At 50.9% G+C, this 23015-nt stretch overlaps 2 long non-coding RNA genes across 2 annotated transcripts; both read right to left on the bottom strand.

The window, feature by feature from the left end:
- Positions 1-5636: 5636 nt before the first annotated feature.
- Positions 5637-22933, bottom strand: LOC138849423 (uncharacterized). Its single transcript, XR_011388293.1, has 3 exons — positions 22689-22933; positions 20342-20452; positions 5637-8433 (listed from the first exon to the last, which is right to left on the bottom strand). It is a non-coding gene; the product is annotated as an uncharacterized lncRNA (long non-coding RNA).
- LOC138849422 (uncharacterized) lies at positions 20478-22280 on the bottom strand. Its single transcript, XR_011388292.1, has 2 exons — positions 21348-22280; positions 20478-20975 (listed from the first exon to the last, which is right to left on the bottom strand). It is a non-coding gene; the product is annotated as an uncharacterized lncRNA (long non-coding RNA).
- Positions 22934-23015: the final 82 nt, after the last annotated feature.

Below are 23015 nucleotides of genomic sequence, written 5' to 3'. Positions count from 1 at the left end.
AGTTGCTGGGCATGAGTGGTCCCTGGGCACGGGCAGGCACGGGGCCACAGCTGAGCTCGTGGCGAGGATAGAGAAGGGCCCTGTGAGGCACCAAGATCTCAAGACAAGTTTCTGCAAAATGTTAAAATAATCCCCAGACGCAGGACAGTGGAGCTGTGGGTACGGTTACACGAGGAAAGCTTTGCCAGACGAGACGAGAGTCCCTCGGGAGCAGGAAGGAATAAGCGCCGCACCACCGGTTTAGGCTAAATCACCTGCTTGTGAACGCTATTCCTGAAGTTGTGCTGCTGCGTGTCCTCGCCTGCTCCCTGTGCCCTGCAAAGCCCTCTCCCCAGTGGTCCCACGTGCGCAGTGGGACTGCAGGGAAAGGCACGGCGCTCCTCCCGCACATCCCACTTGCTCTTGTTCTTCTCTTTGAGAAGCAGCAAACTCGGAGTGGCGGGCAGTGGATATTCTGCGATAAAGACAGGTAGGTGGTCTTGGGGCCGGCGCTGTGGTGTAGCGGGTTAACGCCCTGGCCTGAAGCGCCGGCATCCCATAGGAGCGCCGGTTTGAGACCTGGCTGCTCCACTTCTGATCCAGCTCTCTGCTGTGGCCTGGGAAAGCAGTGGAAGATGGCCCAGGTCCTTGGGCCCCTGCACCCACATGGGAAACCTGGAAGAAGCTCTGGCTCCTGGCTTGGATTGGCGCAGCTCCAGCGGAGGGAAGACCTTTTCTCTCTCTGTCTCTCCTTCTCTCTCCACATAACTCCTTCAAGCAAATAAATAAATCTTTTTTTTTTTTTTAATGGCAGTCTAAACAGAGAAGAAAGATGGAAGCCAATGTAGAGAAGCAAGTGGAGACACAAGACAGGTTTGTTCCCTGCAACCTTCTGTTCCTAGGTTCTGGAGGCCCAGCTGTACCCTGCTCTGGGATTATCTGAGACACCCTGAATTCTTACACTTGTTCCAGTTTTCACTTGGGCTACCCCAGTGTTACAGGATTCTCCTTGTTGTGAGAGATGCCAAAAGAATCTGTTATTTATATGTGCAGTGATTACAGCGCCAGTTACGGAAGAGAACAGCAGCAAGATGGAAATAAACGAAGACCAGCATAGTGAAAATCAGGAGTTTGGTATAACCAGGGAGCCAGCCAGCATCGCTTGGGCTTGGCAGAGTCTCAAAAGGCAGGTGGGGGAAGAAGAAAGCCTCACAGTGGGCGGAGGAGGGTTTTGGGCATGCCCTGACTGGGGCATGACTCGGGGGGAGGGTGCCAGAGGCAGACTCACTAGGAGTGGGGCAGCGTATGGGAGTCGTTTGTGGAACATATTTGGCTTTCTCTGCTTGGTCCTGAGTTGACAGAGAAGGGAACAAACACAGGGAAGTTGGCAGCTGGCAACTACATCTTGATGCTTCTGGGTGGGCTGCTGCAGGGCCCTGTTGTCATCTGTGGTCAGGCTACCTTCCATCTGTGTGTTCAGTCTCTCAGGTCACGAATGCTCCGGTGCCTCTTCACAGGACGGCTGGCAACCTCAGTCCTGCTGACGGCGGCGTCACCTGGGAGCTCCAGACGCACTGCTCTGGACGGCGGAGCCCAGACCTCGGCGCTGGTCACAGCTCTCCAGGAGGCCCACCCCACAGCCCTGGTTCACAGCCAAGTGCGCCCCTCTCAGCTCTCCCACACACTCAGCGTGTGCGGGGCGTCCACTGCGCTGTGGAGCCAGGACGTGGGGGACGGCACCAGACAAGTGAAATAAACCTCTTTTCTTTATACATTACTCAGTCCTGGGTGTTTGTTGTAACAACACAAAGCAGAGAAGACACTCAGCACCCAGGGAGAGGAGGACGTGGCTTCCCCCGCTGCAGTCCAGTCTTCCCCCTCACCGGCGTAACTGTGCTTGCACTGAGCCCCCAGCCGTGCCCTCCCCCCTCACCGGCAGCACAGCACTGCGCCCTCCCTGCTTCCCCTGAGGAGTCACTCCAAACCCCACACGTCTGTCTTCTCTCAGACACCCAACGGACTCTGACGTCGCCTTCTGGTCTTTACCTTTGGGTTACATCAGTGAGTCTTTCATACTTGTGGCCATCAGACAAAATAAAAACGGCACAGGGGCCAGTGCTGTGGCTCAGCAAGCTAAGCTGCTACTTACCTCGCTGATGTCCCGTACTGGAGCTCCAGTTCAAGTCCCAGCTGCTCTGCTTCCAATCCAAGTCCATGCTAATGTGCCTGGGCCCCTGCCATCCACGTGGGAGGCCCAAATGGGAGTTCTAGACTCCTGGCTTTGGCCTGGCCTGTCCCTGGCCACTGTGGCCATTTGGGGAGTGAAGCAACAAATGGGAGCTCTGTGTGTGTGTGCGTCCCCTTCTAATTTTCCCCTTCAAATAAATAAACAAACCTTAAAGAAAAAGAGCTATCACTGATCGACCAGCCAGTGTTGCACATGCCATTATTCTTTCGTTCCTTCATCAAACGTGTTCAGTGTTCACCACACCCCTGCCACCCTGCCAGCCAGCCCAGAATGAAGTGTGCACCATCCAGAAGGTCGACATTCAGCACAGACAGACTCAGTGACACTCAGTTACAGCACCACAGCCTTCCTAATGCCCTGGCTGGGTTTCCACTGAAACAGACCACCATAGACCTTTAACTTTACTGAAAACACGTTACACTGTATGTAGCTGGGAAAATGATTAGCGCTGAAAACCTTGTTAAGCAACTGCTGGGTCTTTTCTCCCAAAAAGCTTAGAAATCTTTTTAAGGCACCTGAAGACAGAACCAGCAGCCCTTAATACCTGGCCAATTTATCTTGTCATGAAACAGGTGCAGGGAGAAAATGATTGTCTGAGACAATTAGGGATGCAATCATGTTCTTAAAAAAATAGCAAGAGAGCCCCTGGGGGTATGGGACTAGCTGCTTTATTTTGGTAATTAATAATCGTAAGCAAACTAGCTGAGGACTGCCAAGACTGCCAAAATGATTACCTTCTGTGGAGCAATGAGACAGCCCAGGGTCTCCGCGCGGCTCCACAGCCACCTGCAAAGGGCGTAGTTCCAAAGTCTGAAGTGTGGTTCTGCTTAGGGTCAGTCAATGGACAGTCCTGGCCTGTGGGCAGGGGCTCTGAGACTGGGCATGCATCAGAATCCTCCATGGGCGTGGACAACACTGATTGCTGGGCCCACCCCAGGGCTTCTAAGTCAGCAGGTCATGGAGGAAGGCCTCAGAATGCAGCTTTCTAACTGGCTGCATGTTCAGGGTGCTGTGGGCTGGGGACACACTCATAACCGTGCTTATGAACTCTGGCTTTATGTTAACATCAACTGGGTTGGACTGGCACTGTGGCGTAGTGGGTAAAGCGGCCGCCTGCAGTGCCGGCATCCCATATATCTGCCGGTTCTAATCCGGACTGCTCTACTTCCAATCCGGCTCTCTGCGATGGCCTAGGAAAGCAGTGGAAGATGGCCCAAGTCCTTGGGCCCTGCACCCACGTGGGAGACCTGGAAGAAGCTCCTGGCTCCTGGCTTCAGATCAGCACAGCTCTGGCTGTTGCAGCTATCTGGGGAGTAAACCATTGGATGGAAGACCTCTCTCTCTCTCTCTCTCTCTTTCTCTCTGCCTCTTTGTTAACTCTGCCTTTCAAATATATAAATAAGTCTTTAAAACAAATCAACTGGGGAGCTTTTGAAAAATGCTCAGGCCTTCATAGAATAATTAAATTAGAATTTTCAGAAGTGCACAGTGGGCTACAGTATTTTTTTACAATTCCCAGGGTGATCCTACCTTGTAGCCACAGTTGAGAACCACTGGGTATAAAGCATGTGCCAGCAGAAAACCCAGACTCCCAGAATGCATGTGAAAATAATGAGGTGGCAGATACAATAAAAAAAAAAAAGAAGAAGAATGTAAGTCCTGAAAGCTTCAACCAAACTCCCAAATGGGGTCTCCAGAAACAGGAAATCGCACTGGGTGACCCCGAGTCTCAGAAACTTCCGAGTGAGGATATTTTCAACACGCAGAAAAACTTGGGAATTTCACCTCCGTCAGATTTGTCAGGCAGGGAAGAGTGCCGGGGTTGATTCTCTGGGAAGAATTCTGCCGCCTGCAGAAATGGAGACATCAGCCCCACAGACGCAAACACATCCAGGGCAGCACTGAGGAGCACTCTTGCCTTCTAGAGCTGTAGCATGCTCCTCTGTGAGTGAGACATCAGTGCCAACGCCGTGAACCCCAGCCCTCGCCCGGCAACCGCTCTGCAGCCTGTCTGGAGCCAAGACTTTTTGGAGGTTATGCTCCGCCCATCCTCCAGCCCTCGGCCCCGTGCAGGCACCTGACCCAAAGGCAGCCAACTGCTTGCCTGCCACAAGTCTGGGGTTTGCACTGGGGTTTCCGCCCAAAAAGAGATGAAGGATACTGAGCCAATCAGATTTCTTCTTTCATCATTGGAATTGGGAATAGGGAAGACTGAAGCAATAGGTGATACGGGGCAGGTGTGGCTGCCCCAGAGGGAAGTGGCTGCACCAACTCTGGTCTCCATCCCACAGGAACCCAAAGGGCGGATTCTCCAAGCACCTTGAACTTCCTCTGATCCCATTCCCTCCCCGCCTTCTGGGGATCCTACTGGGTGGATTTCCACGAGAGTCCTCAGCCTTCTTGCCCCAAATGTGACTTTAGAGTAACTGTCCCTCTCTCATGTCTGCAAGGGTGGCCTCTCGCCTCCCAATTTCTCTGGTGTTAGGGTCTTCGTCTCTTTCTTTGGCTTAATGTTGGGTCCTCTTCTACTGCACAGGATTTGAAGGTGAAATAGAAAAGTGTGCCAGGTATTTGAGAGTCCCATGTCACACACACACTCGAGTCACACTGCCTGAACTCCAGTATCAGCCTCACACCTTCTCTGCATTGGATTTCTGTAGGTTGTCATCTCCGAGACCAAGGCTAATGGTGTCAATGTCCTAATACTCCCTCATTTGAGAAGAAGTGAAACGTAGGTGAAGAAGACCTCATCCCAGAGTTCGGTATGATATAAGTAATTTATCAGCACTGGCTGTTGTTGCTGCACAAAGAGAAGAGATTATTTACCCATTTCAAGGGTTCTCTAAAGAGGAAGGGGTGGGCTCTCACCTGAGCTGTCCTACTTGTAACGGCGAGTTGAGTTAAAGCCCAGGTAACAGGAAACCGGCTGGAACTTTTGGAAAAGCAGCACAAATCCTTGGTGAGCCCTTGAAGGATGCGTGAGACATCGGGAAGTAAGGCTGTTCCACGGGCAAGTGAAACACAGCCTGAGATGAGAATGGCTCCATTACTTAAAACAGCATGTGGGCCGGCACCGTGGCTCACTAGGCTAATCCTCCGCCTTGTGGCGCCGGCACACCGGGTTCTAGTCCTGGTTGCCCCTCTTCCAGGCCAGCTCTCTGCTGTGGCCAGGGAGTGCAGTGGAGGATCGCCCAAGTGCTTGGGCCCTGCACCCATGGGAGACCAGGATAAGTACCTGGCTCCTGCCCGATCAGCGCGGTGCGCCGGCTGCAGCGCGCCGGCTGCAGCGCGCCGGCGGCGGCCATTGGAGGGTGAACCAACAGCAAAGGAAGACCTTTCTCTCTCTCTCTCACTGTCCACTCTGCCTGTCCAAAAAAAAAAAAACGCATTATGTAAGCCGGTGCCGCAACTCACTTGGCTAATCCTCCACCTGCGGCACCAGCACCCTGGGTTCTAGTCCTGGTTGGAGTGCCAGATTCTGTCCCAGTTGCTCCTCTTCCAGTCCAGCGCTCTGCTGTGGCCCGGGAAGGCAGTGGAGGATGGCCCAAGTGCTTGGGCCCTGCACCCGCATGGGAGACCAGGAGAAGCACCTGGCTCCTGGCTTTGGATCGGCGCCGGCTGTAGCAGCCATTTGGGGGGTGAACCAATGGAAGGAAGACCTTTCTCTCTGTCTCTCTCTCTCTCTCTGTCTAACTCTGCCTGTCAAAAAATTAAATTAAATTTAAAAAAAAATCGTTGTGGTCACGTGGCCTCATCAGCCTGCCTGCAAGCTCACGCATGCCTCATCCTTCTGGGTTTGCAAGCTCAAGTCCTGCCTTCTGGGACAGGCTGCAGGCAAACAAGTTTCCAGGAGGGAGAAACAAGGGGCACAGGCACTGCCAGACACAACCTCTACACCTGACATCAGAGAGCAAGCAAGCTTCTTCAGCAAGTCCTCTCACACTGGAGTAAGGTTTCCTGCCTCTAATGGCTCCAGACTTGCACCCAAGGGGATGGCTTAGGGGCCAGCGCTGTGACATACAGGGTAAAGCTGCCACTTGCAGTGATGGCACCCCAAATGTGGGCTGGTTGAAGACCTGGGTGCTCCACTTCCAACCCAGCTCTCTGCAATGGCCTGCGAAAGCAGAAGACGGCCGGCCCTTGGGCCCTTGCACCTGCATGAGAGACTTGGAAGAAGCTCCTGGCTTCAGACTGTCCCAGTTCCGGCTGTTGCGGCCATTTGGTGAGTGAACTAGAGGATGAAAGACCTCTCTCTCTCTCTGCCTCTGCCCCTCAGTAACTCTTCCTTTCAAATAAATAAATAAATACATATTTAAAAAAAGATGACTGTGGAGATAGATGCCTGTGCTTGCAAGGCTCTTAGGGGCAGAGAAGGTCTTACTAGGCCTCCACAGAGAGAAATCTGTGCTCTCAGTTCTACATTCTGATCATCTACATGAGACTTCAAAATATCCTGCTATGGCCTATTAGCTTGGGTGCTCCCCCAAAGACCCCTGTGTTAAAGACTTGGTCTTCAAAGTCTTAGTTAATGGCACTAATGATATTTAGAGGTAGGATCTTTGGGGAGTGATTAGCTTGTTGGGGTGGAGTGCCTAGGACTGAATCCCGGCAGCTTTATAAGGAGGCACATGGACAGACACACACACTCGCTTTCACCATTTCATACCTGCCACGCCTCGGAGCCCTGATGCTGTACCAGCGGGGCTGCCTGACCCGGGACTGTGAACCTGTCAACCGTGGGTCACAGTAAGCCTGTGTTCTTCACAGGTGGCTTCTCGAAGGCATTCATCATCACCACCCGAAACTAACACGATCTTAGCTGCCCAACGCACAGATCACGGAATACAGCAGACTTTCAGCCGTCCGGGATGTGGGTGATGTTTTCAAAGCAGATGCAGTGGCTTTGTCCACATGAAAGTGAACTGTGTAGGGGCGGGCCTTGCGAAGCTGCCACAGATGCCTGTGTCCCGTATCAGAATACCCACGTTTCATTCCCAGCTCTGCTTCCCATCCAGCTTCCTGCTAATGTCCCTAGGAGTCAGCAGAAGATGGCCTGAGTACTTGGGTCCCTGTCTCCCACATGGGAGACCACATGGAGTTCCTGGCCTCTGTAACTCTGACTCTCAAATAAATAAATAAAATCTTAAAAAAAAAAAAAAATTGGGCTGGCGCCGTGGCTCACTGGGCTAATCCTCTGCTTGCGGCGCCGGCACACTGGGTTCTAGTCCTGGTTGGGGCGCCAGATTCTGTCCCGGTTGCCCCTCTTCCAGTCCAGCTCTCTGCTGAGGCCCGGGAGTGCAGTGGAGGATGGCCCAAGTGCTTGGGCCCTGCACCCCATGGGAGACCAGGAGGAAGCACCTGGCTCCTGGCTTTGGATTGGCACAGCATGCCGGCCGTGGCAGCCATTTGAGAGGTGAACCAATGGAAGGAAGACCTTTCTCTCTGTCTCTCTCTCTCACTGTCTAACTCTGCCTAGAGAAAAAAAAAACATTGATATCCATATGATGGGCTAATGCAGAGCAATGTAATGATTACACTAAATCTGCAAATATTCATAGAGATGACATCATGAATAAAATGTTGAGATGCGAAGGGGAAAACGCTGGGCCTTAAAAGTTATTCAGGCTAACAAACGAATGCTCTGAGATCTAAAATCAGCAATAAGAGCTAAACTAAATACACATTCAATAGAAGCGACATTTCAGTAACTGTGTAAATGAAGAAAAATTACAGTGATTTGACATTTCATTTTAACTGCTATCAACATTCCAGTAATCACATTATTGTAATATTACGGTTTCTTTTACTATTTTTCATCTTTATTCACATAATAATCAGGAAGAAGAAATTTTTAAAGCACTCTATTTTCCTGAAAAAACTATTTCATCTTCTTGGCATCAAATATGTTTGGTGTTTTATAGTATATGTGCCTGACTGACTACAGGAATCCAACTCCTTCCAATTACTGTGATGAACAATGATTTCTCTAACCATATATTCTTACCTTATTTTGCTCTGGGAATCACCCCTTCCTATCTTCTGCTCCCTCTGTCAACACAGTAACCTCTGGACCAGCACCCGGCCTTAGCTGGTCTGGGGAAGACGTGGATGCATCACCTTCCAAATTTGTCCTCAATAACATATCCGTTCCAGAGTGAACATCTGATCCAGGCTGGTCACTGAGGGTCTTTGCCAGGGATTGGTATCTGAAAACAAGGAGAGTCTATCTCTTTCCAGGTAACTGGAATTGTACGTGAAATCCTATTTTCTTTCCATATGCATAGAACAAGCCAATCAAGACAGTAAGAAAGATATAAGTGAGGTAGAGGAGTAAATACAGATAAGAATACAGAGACTCCATGGGACAGCGGTCATCCAGACCCACTCCTGCCCGTCTTTGTGATGTCATTTGACTCCAACTTAGAGCTGGAAAACCATCCCATCAGTGGCTCCTGCCACATACACTGTCAGAATGGCCATCAGGAGGTTCCATGTAATTCAGGGAGCCTTTGCATCCTTTGCAAACCCAAAGAGTCCTAATTAGTACAACCAGCTTCTAAAATTCTTCATCCAACTGGAGCATTATTGAAAGATTTCAAAAGGCAGCACACACGCAGTCATGGATCTGTGATTCACCAAAGGAAACAGAGTGAGCAAAGCAGAGCAGAGGGTTCAAGGGATTGGATTCCATGACTGACGGTTACCCACACAATAGGGGCTGGATTCCATGACTGACGGTTACCCACACAATAGGGACTGGGTTCCATGACTGACGGTTACCCACACAATAGGGACTGGGTTCCATGACTGACGGTTACCCACACAATAGGAGCTGGGTTCCATGACTGGTGGTTACCCACACAATAGGGACTGGATTCCATGACTGACGGTTACCCACACAATAGGGACTGGGTTCCATGACTGACGGTTACCCACACAATGCAACCACACACACAAAAGGAGTGATCCAGGCTTTCTCTAACATTTGCCTGTGCTGGAAAAAGGAGAATCACTAAAGCGTCAACTGGTTTTTCAGGAAAGAGCAATAATCAGATAAAAAGCATCTGAAGTATGCTCTTAAGCGAGTGGAAATCTGACTTCAGCATTGCTGGCAGATGGCAACCTTTTAGGGACCACTCCCCCCACACAGCTCTCATTCTCAACGCCTTGCAACTCTGCTGGCAGCCACCTTCCTGAGTGGGAGGCTAATCCCTGCTCAAGACACTGTTACGGGAACAGTCATCAGGACCCCCTCCACAAGCATGAAACAGCATTTGCAGGGACCCAGCTTCATCACAGAACTTGTCCTAACCTTCTGCTGGTTACCCACTAAATTACACGGACTTACTGAGAGCTATCTGACGATTTCTCTTTTAGGAACTGCTGACTGGTCAGGTTTCCAGTTTTAAGTTAAAGGAAGTCACATTACATCATCGGTATCAATCTAATCAACACTTAATTTGCATACTGATTGATAGGAGTAAAATCTGAATTATCCCAAGCACTGGTTAATTTCAATTTAAATCTTTTTTTTTAAGATTTATTCATTTAGGGGCTGATAATATGGCGTAGCAGGTAAAGCCACCACCTGCAGTGCCGGCATCCCATATGGGCACTGGTTCAAGTCCTGGCTGCTTCACTTCTGATTCAGCTCTCTGCTATGGCCTGGGAAAGCTGTAGAAGATGGCCCAAGTCCCTGGACCCCTGAACCCCGTGTGGGAAGACCAGAGGAACTCCTGGCTTCAGATCAGCAAGCTCCAGATGTTGTGGCCAATTGGGGAGAGAACCAGCAGATGGAAGACCCCCCCCCCCATATGCCTCTCCTTCTCTCTCTGTGTAACTCTGCCTTTCAAATAAATAAATCTTTTAAAAAAGATTTTAAAAAAGATTTATCTTAAAGGCAGAGGTGCAGAGAGAGAGAGAGAAAGAAAGAGGCAGAGAGATCTTCCATCCACTGGTTCACTCCTCAAATGGCCTCAATGGCCAGAGCTGGATTGATCTGAAGCGAGGAGCCAGGAGCTTCTTCTAGGTCTCCTACTTGAGTGCAGGGCCCAAGGACTTGGGCCATCTTCTACTGCTTTCCCAGGCCATAAGCAGGGAGCTGGATGGGAAGTGGAGCCCCTGAGACTGGAACCAGCACCCATATGGGATGCAGGAGCAGCAGGCAGCAGCTTTACCTGCTATGCCACAGCACCAGCCCCTCAATTTACATCTCACAATTAAACCAGCTTATTTGCTTTTTAGGTTCTCTCCCTATCATTACATCTCAAGATACTAATTATTTATTTTAAAGGTATTTTACTTATTTGAAGGTCAGAGTGACAGAGAGGGAGAGATAGAGATCTTCCACTTGCAAAGATCTTCTACTCCCCAAATAGTTGCAATGGCCAGGGTTGGGCCAGGCTGAAGCCAAGATCCAGTAATTCAGGGTCTCCCATGTGGGCAGCAGGGACTCAAGTACTTGGGGCATGATCCACTGCTTTCCCAGGCATATTAGCAGGGAGCTGGGGTCAGAAACAGAGCAGCCTGGACTTGAACACACTCTGATATGGAAGGCTGGCATTGCAGGTGGTGGCTTAACCCACTGCACCACAATGCCAGCCCTGGTCAGGTTATAAAAAAAGTATCAAGTTGGAATAACTTAAAGCTAGGAATTAAAAAGGAAGATGAGTTTTGGCTATCAGCGAGCGTGGCTAATCCTCCACCTGCGGGACCGACACCCTAGGTTCTAGTCCCAGTCGGGGTGCCGGTTCTGTCCCGGTTGCTCCTCTTCCAATTCAGCTTTCTGCTGTGGCCTGGGAGTGCAGTGGAGGATAACCCAAGTGCTTGGGCCCTGTACCTGCATGGGAGACCAGGAGGAAGCACCTGGCTCCTGGCTTTGGATCCGCACAGCGTGCCGGCCGTAGCGGCCATTTGGGGGGTGAACCAACGGAAGGAAGACCTTTCTGTCTCACTCTCTCACTGTCTAACTCTGCCTGTCAAAAATAAAAAATAAAAAAATATCAAATGGGAATAATTTTTGGATTATCCATTTGTCTCTTTATGTGGATAACCAAATAGCTCCTACAACTGGCTTTGTGGTGATGTCGGGCACTCAGACATACACAGGCACCCATCCAGCCAACAAACTCACAAATATTTCTCTTTGTGTTTGCTGATTCACTGTAGTCAGAAGCAGTAGCTAGCTCCTGTTTCATAAAGCTTGGTTCCCCCCAAAGCAGAACCTGAGGCAAAAACATCCTTGCGGACAGTTTATTTTGTAATATGGTCTGGGAGCAAGAGAACAGGACACAGCAAGTAAAACAGGGAAGAGGCAGAGCCAATACAAGGTGTGTTACTGATTTGGCCACACCCATAAGCACCGGGTATTTGAGCTTACAGGACCTTCCAAGGAAACCTGCAATCTGAATCTCAGAAGTGTCCACCCTGGGGTCAAGAGAGGGAAACACTTATCCATCTGTTTCTCCGTCCCAATGGTCAGGCATATCGCACATGGGAGGCTATTCCCCTCAATTTCCAGAAATTGTGTATCTGTAAGTACAGGGCAGACTCCATGCTGTGTGACATCAGAGAAGCCCTGAGGCTAGAAACTAGAGGTACATGGCCGTGCATGATCCTATATAAGACAGGCAAAGTGCCCCTGCATGAAGCAGATTAAAGTCTGCAGGAACCGGCACTACAAAAGTAGCCTGAGCAAGTGGTAAGCCTGAAAAAATTTGGAAGTAATGCATAAAAGTTGCCCAGTAAAGTGAATAAAGTTGTAGCATTTGAAACCAAGAGTCACTTTCAGGCAAGTTTCAGGAGAGACTCTTTGGTGGCAAACGCCATGCATGTGCTCCTGAACCTGCTCCCAGCTTCACGCTGCTACCTGGAGCAGACGGCAGTTTCCTTTGCAGTGACCCTGCCACCAGAGGAAGCGCAGCAGTTCTTGTCAGTACAAACTGTCAGCACCTGAGAGGAGGGAAGACAGCCCACATATTCTGAAAATACGGTTTGATTGTTTGGTGGGATTTTAAAGACAAAGTATCCTGGATTCAACAAATACAAAATCATGCATAGCTTAAAATAATTAGTAGAAAATTTAAAAAAAGAAAATAATTTAAAAGCTATTGAGTAGGGGCTGGTGCCGTGGCTCACTTGGTTAATCCTCCGCCTGTGGTGCCAGCATCCCATATGGGCGCCGGGTTCTAGTCCCGATTGCTCCTCTTCCAGTCCAGCTCTCTGCTGTGGCCCGGGAAGGCAGTGGAGGATGACCCAAGTGTTTGGGCACCTGCACCTGCGTCAGAGACTGGGAAGAAGTACCTGGCTCCTGGCTTTGGATCAGTGTAGCTCCGGCCATGGCGGCCATTTAGGGGGTGAACCAATGGAAGGAAGACCTTTCTCTCTGTCTCTCTCACTGTCTAACTCTATCTGTTCAAAAAACAAAAACAAACAAACAAACAAAAAAGCCATTGAGTAGAGGCCAGCACTGTGGCATAGACACCTACAGTGCTGGCATCCCATGTGGGCGCCAGTTCAAGTCCCGGCTGCTCCATTTCTGATCCAGCTCTCTGCTATGGCCTGGGAAAGCAGAAGAAGTTGGCCCATGTCCTTGGTCCCCTGCACCAGTACGAGAGAGCTGGAAGAAGCTCCTGGCTTCGGATCAGCTCAGCTCTGGCAGTTGCAGCCATCCAGGGAGTGAACCAGCAGATGGAAGATCTCTCTCTCTCTCTCTCTCTCTCTCTCTCTCTCTCTGCCACTGCCTCTCTATAGCTCTGCCTTTCAAATAAATAAATAATTTTTAAAAGAAAGCTATTGAGTAATCATTATTGTTGATAAAGTACAACTGAGAGTCTCCTGGGCAAATCATTCTCAAGTCTTAAAAGCGAAAAGACTTCCTGGGGTTTGGCTTAAAATGACCCATGGATATCATATTTATGTGCACAGCTCATACAAAAGGTGTACACTTAAACAATGTTTTTTATAGCAAAGTGAGAAAGTCTCTTAATAAGGAAAAGAAAGAGACACCCAGGGTCTGGAAGGAATCCCCCAGTTCACTACCAGCATGAACTAAAAGGGTCAATACAGAGGTGTCCACACTCCTCAACACAACATGGCCACTAGACTCACCATCAAGCAGTCAGAAAACGCCCATCGTCGGGCTAGTATGTACAACATCATCATTCATAAGTGTCATTATCTTGAAAACGTTAACCTGAGTTTTTAACAAAGCTCATTCTTCCCATCAATCATGTTCACCACTAAAGCTAAGTCATGACAACCTCTTAAAGGCCACCATGTCTTTGATCACAGAGATCAGGAGGGACCCAACAGTAGGAGCAAAAGGGTAAGAGGAGGAGTGCGCTCCGTGATGTTCAGCTCTAGGGGGACCCCCGGGACCTCCAAGTACTTCCACAGCAAAGGCGGTGACACGTCACCAACAGCTGTTGGAAGGGACCTCCAGGGCCAAGTCCTAGTTGCAGAGGAGATCCCTGGAGATTTGACTGCACCAAGAAGCCAAGGACTCCCACGTGGGAATGAGGGGGTTCGGGGCTTTCATCGCAGGCTCACATCAGAAACAGCACCCAGGAGCCCCGGAGGTTTCTCACAGTGGAAGGGAAGCCCATAAATTTCCTCTGGATACTGGAGCGACATTCTCCGTCCTCCAGTCTAGCTTCAGCCCCTTCTTGTTTCATATGTCAACTGTAAAGGTGTCTCAGGTGCCCCCCACATCAGACATTCCACCCAACCTTTGAGCTGTATCTGGAATTATCTAATATTTACTCACTCCTTTTTGATAATAGCAGAGAGCCCAGCACCTTTGCTAGGTATAAACCTCCTAGCCCGGATAAAGACCACAGTTCTTAGAGGACCAGGGGAGACCCGATGCCTCTCTCTAACATAGACAGACGTAAATCTCAGTTTGGAGTGTCCAGGGAAGGGCTGTCTGGGATGTAACTGCTCAGCCTGTCCAGGTTCATCTTAAAAGACGCGTCCTCCTTTCCCATCAGAGGCAGTATCCATGAAAGCCTTAGACTCGGAAAGGGCTGAGAGCCCCAGTAGACAACCTCAAGGTGCAGGAACTTCCAGAGCACTCGTCCCTGCAATATTCCAGTTCTGGGGATTCAGAAGCCAAATGGAGGACGGAGACTACAACGGGACCTCCACCCCACCAATGAGGCGGTGGTGCTCACACATCCACAGTTTCTGAACCCAGCACCTCGCTGTCTCCTCACTGCTAGTCCATCTGACACCTAAACTCTGCCTTGTGCAAAGACAAAACATCTCTTCCAGACGCTTTCTCTTTGCACAATCGTGCAGGAGTATCTTACCAGAGGCCTAGGCCAACTTACTCTCCATCTCTCAAACTTTCTATCTAGGCCCTCCTGACTTTGGCTTGCCTGGTCTGTGAAGGGTGTGTGCTCACCCCTCTCGTGTCAAATTCAGGAAGTGTGTGTGTGTGAGAGAGAGAGAGAGAGACAGGGAGAGAGAGAAAGAGAGAGAGAGACATTGCATCTGCTTAGCAGCCAAGCCTCAGCACCTGGTCTCAGTTGGCCCTCCCTACTGCAGGACCAGGTGTCTCATTTCCTCTACCGCCTTAGTCACCAATTGGATTTGGATCTGAAGTGTCACTGTACCTTTAACTAAGGTATGGTAGCAGCTATTTTCACTGGATCAACTCCTGGACCAGCTGCACAGGCACATGAGGAAATTAATCAATTGGCTTGTATTTTGGAAAAGACAGCTAAGGCCACTGCTACTGCCTAATTGTATCTCCCATCCACGCACTAACCAGGCCCGACCCTGCTTAGCTTCCGAGATCAGACGAGATCAGGCGCGTGCAGGGTGGTACAGCCGTAGACTGCCTAATTGTATCTCAATTATGAACTGAGCCAAATTTGAGAAAGGATCTTACAAAATCACACTGCCATTGATTACATATTACTAAAAAACCAAATCAGATGTAGGCAATTGCCAGGAATGTGGTTTTTTTTTTTTTAATATTTTATTTTATTTTATTTTTTTGACAGGCAGAGTGGATAGTGAGAGAGAGAACAGAGAGAAAGGTCTTCCTTTGCCGTTGGTTCACCCTCCAATGGCCGCCGCTGCAGCCGGCTCACCGCGCTGATCCGATGGCAGGAGCCAGGATCCAGGTGCTTTTTCCTGGTCTCCCATGGGGTGCAGGGCCCAAGCACCTGGGCCATCCTCCACTGCACTCCCTGGCCATAGCAGAGAGCTGGCCTGGAAGAGGGGCAACCGGGACAGAATCCGGTACCCCGACCGGGACTAGAACCCGGTGTGCCGGCGCCGCAAGGTGGAGGATTAGCCTATTGAGCCACGGCGCCGGCTAGGAATGTGGTTTTTTAAAAATATTTATTTTATTTATTTGAAAGACAGTTAGAGAGAGAGGTAGAGATAGAGAGAGGTCTTCCATCGCTGGTTCACTCCCCAGATGGCTGCAGCAGACAGAGCTGCGCCAATCCAAAGTCAGGAGCCAGGAGCTTCTTCCGGGTCTCCCTCGTGGGTGCAGGGACCCAAGGACTTGGGCCATCTTCTACGGCTTTCCCAGGCCAAAGCAGAGAGCTGGATTGGAAGAGGAGCAGCTGGGACTAGAACTGGCGCCCATATGGCCAGGGCTTTAACCCGCTGCGGCAACAGGCCCCCAGGAATGTGTTGTTTTAAATTAACTGATAACTCAAACTGGTTCAAAGGAAGATTGATAAATTGCATGAGGAAGTGAATAAAATGTGTATGTCAACAAGAAATGTCTTTGGGAAAACTTCTTTAAAAACTAGAAGTGGGGGCCGGCGCCGTGGCGCACTAGGTTAATCCTCCGCCTGCAGCACAGGCATCCCATTTGGGCACCGGTTCTAGTCTGGGTTGCTCCTCTTCCAGTCCAGCTCTCTGCTGTGGCCTGGGAAAGCAGTAGAAGATAGCTCAAGTCCTTGGGCCCCTGCACCCACATGGGAGACCAGGACAAAACTCCTGGCTCCTGGCTTTGGATCGGCGCAATTCCAGCCGTTGCAGCCATTTGGAGACTGAACCAACGGAAGGAAGGCCTCTCTTGTCTCTCTCTCACTGTCTGTAACTCTGTCAAATAAATAAATAAATAAATCTAAAAAAACAAACAAACAAACAAAAAAAACTGGAAGTGGCATGGAGCCAGCACAGAGGCACACTAAGTTAATCCTCTGCCTGCAGCGCCGGCATCCCATGTGGGTGCCGGTTCTAGTCCCAGTTGCTGCTCTTCCGGTCCAGCTCTCTGCTATGGCCTGGGAGAGCAGTGGGGGATGGCCCGAGTGCTTGGGCCCCTGCACACATGTGGGAGACTTGGGAGGAGGTACCTGGCTCCTGGCTTCAGATCGGCACAGCTCTGGCCGTTGAGGCCATTTGGGGAGTGAACCAATGGAAGGAAGACCTTTCTCTCTGTCTGTCTCTCTCACTGTCTGTGGCTCTACCTGTCAAATAGATAAATAAAAATCTAAAAAACAAAACAAAACAAAAAAACCGGAAGTGGCTCTTGGCTATTGCTCTTCCTAGGACCAATACGTGCCATCTTTCTCATACTCTTTGGGACCATGCATTCCAAACTGTCTTACGCTCTGTGCTGTCCAGGAGTAAACTAGAAGCCATCAAACTCCAGGAAGACTCCAGATGCCCCTGTGAGGAAATCCTCATTCCACCAGGGCCCCTTAGAGCGACCCTCAGAGGAATGCCCTGCTGCAGCCACCAACAACGCCCCCTTTCAGTGTGAAGCAGCCACAACAGGTGTTGCCCCCGTATCCCTAACAGCAGTTAGGGTCCATTCTTCTTGGGGTGTGTGTCAGGTGTCAGATATGCTAATAGGCAGTAGGGTCAGGTCACCGTGGAATGAGAAAAGGGGAAGTCTCTTTAAGAGTGGCCTTTAGACAGGGTTGCAATTCCAGTTTTGCCCCCTCCCTGTTAAGCATTATTCTGTTCTGTGAATTGTGCCCCACCTTGACAAGTTTTCCAGGCAGCTCCTCCCTTGGAGCACCCCCCAACACTACTGCGGCGGCAGGAGTTTTATGACTTAAATAAATCTTGCTTTGTTAAAAAACGCTAAGTCATGAGGTGAAACTTTAGGTCAAGAGGCAGGACCAGCTAGAACAGAAATGTCTACCCGTGAGCCAGAAGAGAGTGCTTACAGAAAGTGCCCACCAGCCTGAAAGGGAAGATCACAGCCTGTCTGGAGGTGGGGAGACTGAGAAGAACGGCGAGCCGGAGGAAGGGTTTGTCTCATCCCAGGAGGGCTCAGCGCCCTTGTCTTTCTGACCCTTCGCTCAGACGGTGGGACTGGACATTGAAAGGACAGAAACACAGGATAGGCAGGAAAAGGCAGTAAGATGGTGATTCAGAAGTGCTTGGAGGACAATGAGGGGATAAGCACTGTAGCTGAGAGTAAAGACAGCAAGCCTGCACGGCGCTGCCATGGAAATGTACTGTCTCCAGAGCAGAGGTAGGCCCTGCGTGGACATCTTGGGCTTAGCTGAGAGCTGAAGACCTGCAGGGCTCAGCAACCCAGGAAGAGCAGAGGCTGCAGGAGTCCTAGCTGAATCTGTGCTGCTGCTGAAGGCAGCAGGGGGTCCAGGAAGAGCGGAAGTCCTCTCCCCCGGAGCTGGTCAGCTTGTCACTACCAAAGCACCCAGACGAGTCATTTTTAAACCACTGCGTTGGAGGTTCAAGTCCAAGATCACTCGTTTGGCACCTGATGAGGGTGCTGGAAGGCAACGGGGCAGGGCTGTGAAGAAAGGTTCAGACAGTGATGCAGGAAGCTGAGGGCGCCTGGGCCAAGCTCAGGCTCCACCCCTGGAACGTCTCCATGCTGACAGCAGAGAGAACCAGAGGGTCACACAGCAGTAATAACACGTCGGCTCACATGTCACTCCTGTCCACAGCCTACAGGCCTAAATTTTGCACAGGCCCATCCCAATCGGATCTGCAAGGACAAGAGTATCTCCCAGAGCAAGGAAAAGAGGTGAACAGGGCAGAGTGAGCACGAGAAGTCTCTACCACACATGGCAGACTTACCCCACTGCACACAATGATTATATGGTCTGAAAATTTGCATCTCCCGAATTTTGCATTACCTCTCTGAATCCAAAATCCATCTCACCCACTTCTCATCTTTTCTTTCCTAAATTTATCTCAGAACTGGTCTGGACTCCTTTGTTCCTAACCCAACCTCCCAGTGCTACCTTCTGTACAAACCCTTTCCTTTCCGGAGTGCTTCCATGAGGTTACTCACTGTGGAAAATGAATTTCTCTCCCCTTGCTTTCCTCGACCACCTGGCCCGGACCCCTCTGGAGGCCTGTGCTTCTGCAGCCTCTGTGTAACCCATCATGGCTCAAACAAGATTTATCTCCCCAAACTTATGCAGATGTTTAAACCCTTAAGTCTTATGCTAATAGCTAATGGATTAATGCTAATGATTGTTGGGTTAAGGGTGGAGGTACCTGGCAGGTGGGCCCAGTGGGAGGTGCTTCAGTCACCAAGCATGAGCACTTGCAAGGTAGCTCTCTGCAGGGTTGGTTATATAAGCTAAGTGACTTTGTTTCCCATCTCTCTGCTTCCTGGCTCACCAGCTTTCTCCCTCAGCACACTTCTTCCATCCACCACCCCTGTCAGATGCCAGACCAATGGTGAGATAGGCAGATAGGATGAAACTGATTAGATTTGTGAGCTGGAGACCACGCCCCCGTGTGATCTCAAGCCCCTACCTGACGCCACCTGCCAGTCAGGCTACATAACCCCTCCCCTTTGGAAGTGGATAAAAGGCCTGCAACATGTGGGCCTGTCCCCTTTTTGCCATTATTGCCATTTATTGCCCTTGCTGCCGTGCCTTCAGGACGCGTGGCTTTCAGGCCACCTGCTCTCTGCCTTTGCTTCACTACCCGGGGTAAGCTGCTTGTGGCTGCTCATAACTCTCTGCTTGGTGTGTATCCCAACTTAATTTCTAGACTTTTCTTTCTCCCTTAGAGAGAGCCCTCACTCTCTATTTCTCACACTGAATAAAATCCTTAAAACTTACCATGCTGCCTGGTCTATTTGAGCCAGTATTCAGAATTCTTCTCTGAGTACGTGGCTAGAGCCCACACAGCTTATCAATTTCAGAAATATTAATAAACAAAACAGTTTCAATGGGACTATGAATCCCCACACTATAAGCCAAAGTAAACCTTCTTTCCTATATGGCTCCTCTCAGGTATTCTAGCTAATGAAAAGCTCGCTCATAAACAGCAAGCCTCAACACTTGTAGGAACTTGCTAATTCAATGTTCAGAGGTTCCAATACTCAAAGGCTGATGAAAATAAAACCAATCAGCTTTATCCTTCCACTGACTCAGGACAAAGCCCCTGACAACTTCCTGTCCTGTTTCACAAACCACAACCATTTATCAGCAGATCCTCCTGCCTCCAGCCTCAGCCTCACATGCAGAACCCAACTTCTCATGCCTCCACCAGTACTAGCTCTGCCCAGCCAACACCGGCTCCCGCCTGGCTTGTAACAGCTTCCACCCTTGCTTTCCTGTGTGGTCTGCTCTCATTCGGAAGCCAGAACGGTTCTTCAAGAATGTAAGTCAAATTGTGTGCTTCCTCTGCTTAGAATCCCCAAATGGCTTTGAATCTCATTCACAATAAAAGCCCAAAATCCTTATACCATATAATAATTTTAAAAAAGAAAAAAGGCCACTCAGGATTGGTCCATTATTACTTCTCTCATCCCTCACCCCTGGCTCACTCTACTCCAGGTGTACTGGCTCCATGACTGCTCCTGAGACACCAAGCACCTTCCTGCCTTGGAAGTGTGGGCTGCGTCTCTCTGCCTGCAACACCTCCCTCCCCACTTTCCCATCTGGAGTGGCTCATTCCCACCTCCTTCATCCTATCAGTTCCTCACATGGATAGTGTGTTGTGGGAAGAACAAGTACCATGCCCTGGCATTCCAGGCTCCTCTTCCCCGTTTTGTTTTCCAAAGTACTTTTTGTTCCCAACATTAACTAAATAAATTCACTCATCTATTGCCCAAACTTCCCCATTCAGTATGTAAATTCCATTAGAACAGAGATTTATTTATTTTTTGCTCTGTTTTGCATATCATTGAATTTTCAGCACCTAGAGTAGTTTCTGGAACACTTCAGTCACGCCAATGACCAGAACAGGCTACACCTGTTCATGAAGGAGCACAGGAACCACTGGACCAGTCAACTCACAGCAAAGCTCCACCTGAGCAGGAGGCAGAAGACAGAGATTTTTTAAAAGACTTATTTTATTTATTTGAAAGGCAGAGTTACAGAGAGGTAGAGACAAAGGCAGGACTTCCGTCCGCTGGTGCACACCCCAGATGGCCGCAACGGCCGGAGCTGCACCGATCAGTAGCCAGGAGCTTCTTCCAGGCCTCCCACACGGGTGCAGGGGCCCAAGGACTTGGACCATCTTCCACTGCTTTCCCAGGCCATAGCAGAGAGCTGGATCAGAAGAGGAGCAGCCAGGACTAGAACCAGCGTCCGTATGAGATGCCGGTGCTTCAGGCCAGGGCTTTAACCCGCTGTGCCACAGCGCCGGCCCCAGGAAGATTGCCTGGGTTCTCAAGACACGCAGAAAACCATCCTAGGTGTAGAGTAATGGCAGCCAGAATTGAGGGTTTTGGGTCGCTCTCGACTGTCTCATGTAAGCTCTGATTTTTAACTCCACTAACTCTGTGGGTGCTTCTGGACAAATTAACCACAATGAGTCTTGTTTTTTAAATCTGTAAAAGAAAGGTGATGTCCACTTATTTTTACAGGAGATACAATGAAAATTAAATGATATGGAAACAAGGAGCAAATAAATATAAATTGTGATTGTATAAGAAACCAAACTTGACTTGGGCCTATTAGCAACTGACAGTCATACATACTCATTGTAACTGACAGACATGCGGTTGCGGTTAGTCACACAAATGGCAAAAATGACGGGCTGGTTATAGTTGGAAGTCTTACTGCCTTGAAAGAGGGGATTAACAATTTTTTGGTACTTACAAGTGGTAGTTATCTTATACACATTACTTCATTTTATCTTCATAGAAAGTTGCATGAGGAAAATACAACAATAATCACTTTAAAGTCATACGGCCACTTGCCTTCGTACTGTAGTGGGTAAGGCCGCCACCTGCGTCCCTGGAATCCCACATGAGCACCGGTTCTTGTCCCAGCTGCTCCACTTCTGATCCAGCTACCTGTTGACAAACCAGGAAGGCAGCAGAGGATGCCCAAGTGCTTGGGCCTTGCCACCCACGTAGGAGACCCAGATGAAACTACTGGCTCCAGGCTTCAGCCTGGTCCAGTTCTAGCCACTGTGGCCATTTGAGGAGGGAACCAGTGAATGGAAGATCTCTTTCTCCTTCTTTCAAATAAATAAATAAATCTTAAGAAATAGAAAAGCCATAAATGATGTTCACAAAGTCTAAGTAACTTGCATGGTCACGTAGTTAAAAATTACAAAGCCATCTCCAAAACCCAAAGCAATTCTCTTCTTTAAAAAGATTTACTTATTTGAAAAGCAGAGTTAGGGAGAGGCAGAGGCAGAGAGAGAGGTCTTCCACCCGCTGGTTCACTTCCCAAATGGTCGCAGCTGTACCAACCTGAAGCCAGGAGCCAGGTGCTTCTCCTGGTCTCCCATGCGGGTGCAGGGCCCAAGCACTTGGGCCATCCTCCACTGCACTCCCTGGCCACAGCAGAGAGCTGGACTGGAAGTGGAGCAGCCGGGACTAGAACCGGCGCCCAAATGAGATGCCAGCACTGCGGCGCCAGCCCTTCTCTCAGACTTTTAAAATCATAATGGGGCTGGTGCTGTGGCGCAGGCCTCCATGTGGGCACCGGTTCATATCCCAGTTGTTCCTCTTCCGATCCAGCTCTCGGCCACTGCCCCGCCGGCCGGGGGTCTCGGCCACTGTCCCGCAGGTCGGGGGTCTCGGCCGCTGCCCCGCCGGCCGGGGGGTCTCGGCCACTGTCCCGCAGGTCGGGGGTCTCGGCCGCTGCCCCGCCGGTCGGGGGTGTCGGCCGCTGCCCCGCCGGCCGGGGGGTCTCGGCCACTGTCCCGCAGGTCGGGGGTCTCGGCCACTGCCCTGCCGGCCGGGGGTCTCGGCCACTGTCCCGCAGGTCGGGGGTCTCGGCCGCTGTCCCGCAGGTCGGGGGTCTCGGCCGCTGCCCCGCCGGCCGGGGGTGTCGGCCGCTGCCCCGACGGTCGGGGGGTCTCGGCCACTGTCCCGCAGGTCGGGGGTCTCGGCCGCTGTCCCGCCGGTCGGGGGTCTCGGCCACTGCCTCGCCGGCCGGGGGTCTCGGCCGCTGCCCCGCCGGCCGGGGACCAGCGCTACCTCAAGACGCCGTGCGAACCGGCAGACGCAGGGAGGGCAGCGCGCCGCCCGCCGCGGGAGCCGGCCCAGAGCCCACGCGTCCGCCGCGGCCCTCACTCCGCCGCCGACCTGCCGTGGGACCTGGAACACGCCACGCGGCCCCTCTAGCTTCTGCCCGGACCCTGTGAGGCGCAGGTGTCAGTGTCTGCTTCGTGACAACGCGCGGCCTCGCCCCTCAGACTCTGCCGACGAACTCCTCTGCGGCTGCACCGCTCAGCGCACAGGTCCCCGCTACCTGGCGCTCCCGGCCCGCGGCCCCCGGCCCCGGCCCCGCCGCCCGCCCGGAGGCCCCGCACCAGCGCGCCAGCGCGCCAGCGCGCCAGCGCGCGCCTCCTCCGGGGACCGCCCGCCCCGCCCCCAGCCGCGACGACGTCACTTCCTCCGGAAGCGGGCGCG

Source organism: Oryctolagus cuniculus, chromosome 4 (genome assembly GCF_964237555.1).
Source record: "Oryctolagus cuniculus chromosome 4, mOryCun1.1, whole genome shotgun sequence".
Classification (NCBI taxonomy): Eukaryota; Metazoa; Chordata; class Mammalia; order Lagomorpha; family Leporidae; genus Oryctolagus; species Oryctolagus cuniculus.
Note: the sequence above shows the minus strand (reverse complement) of the source record. Positions and strands in the feature narration are given on the sequence as shown.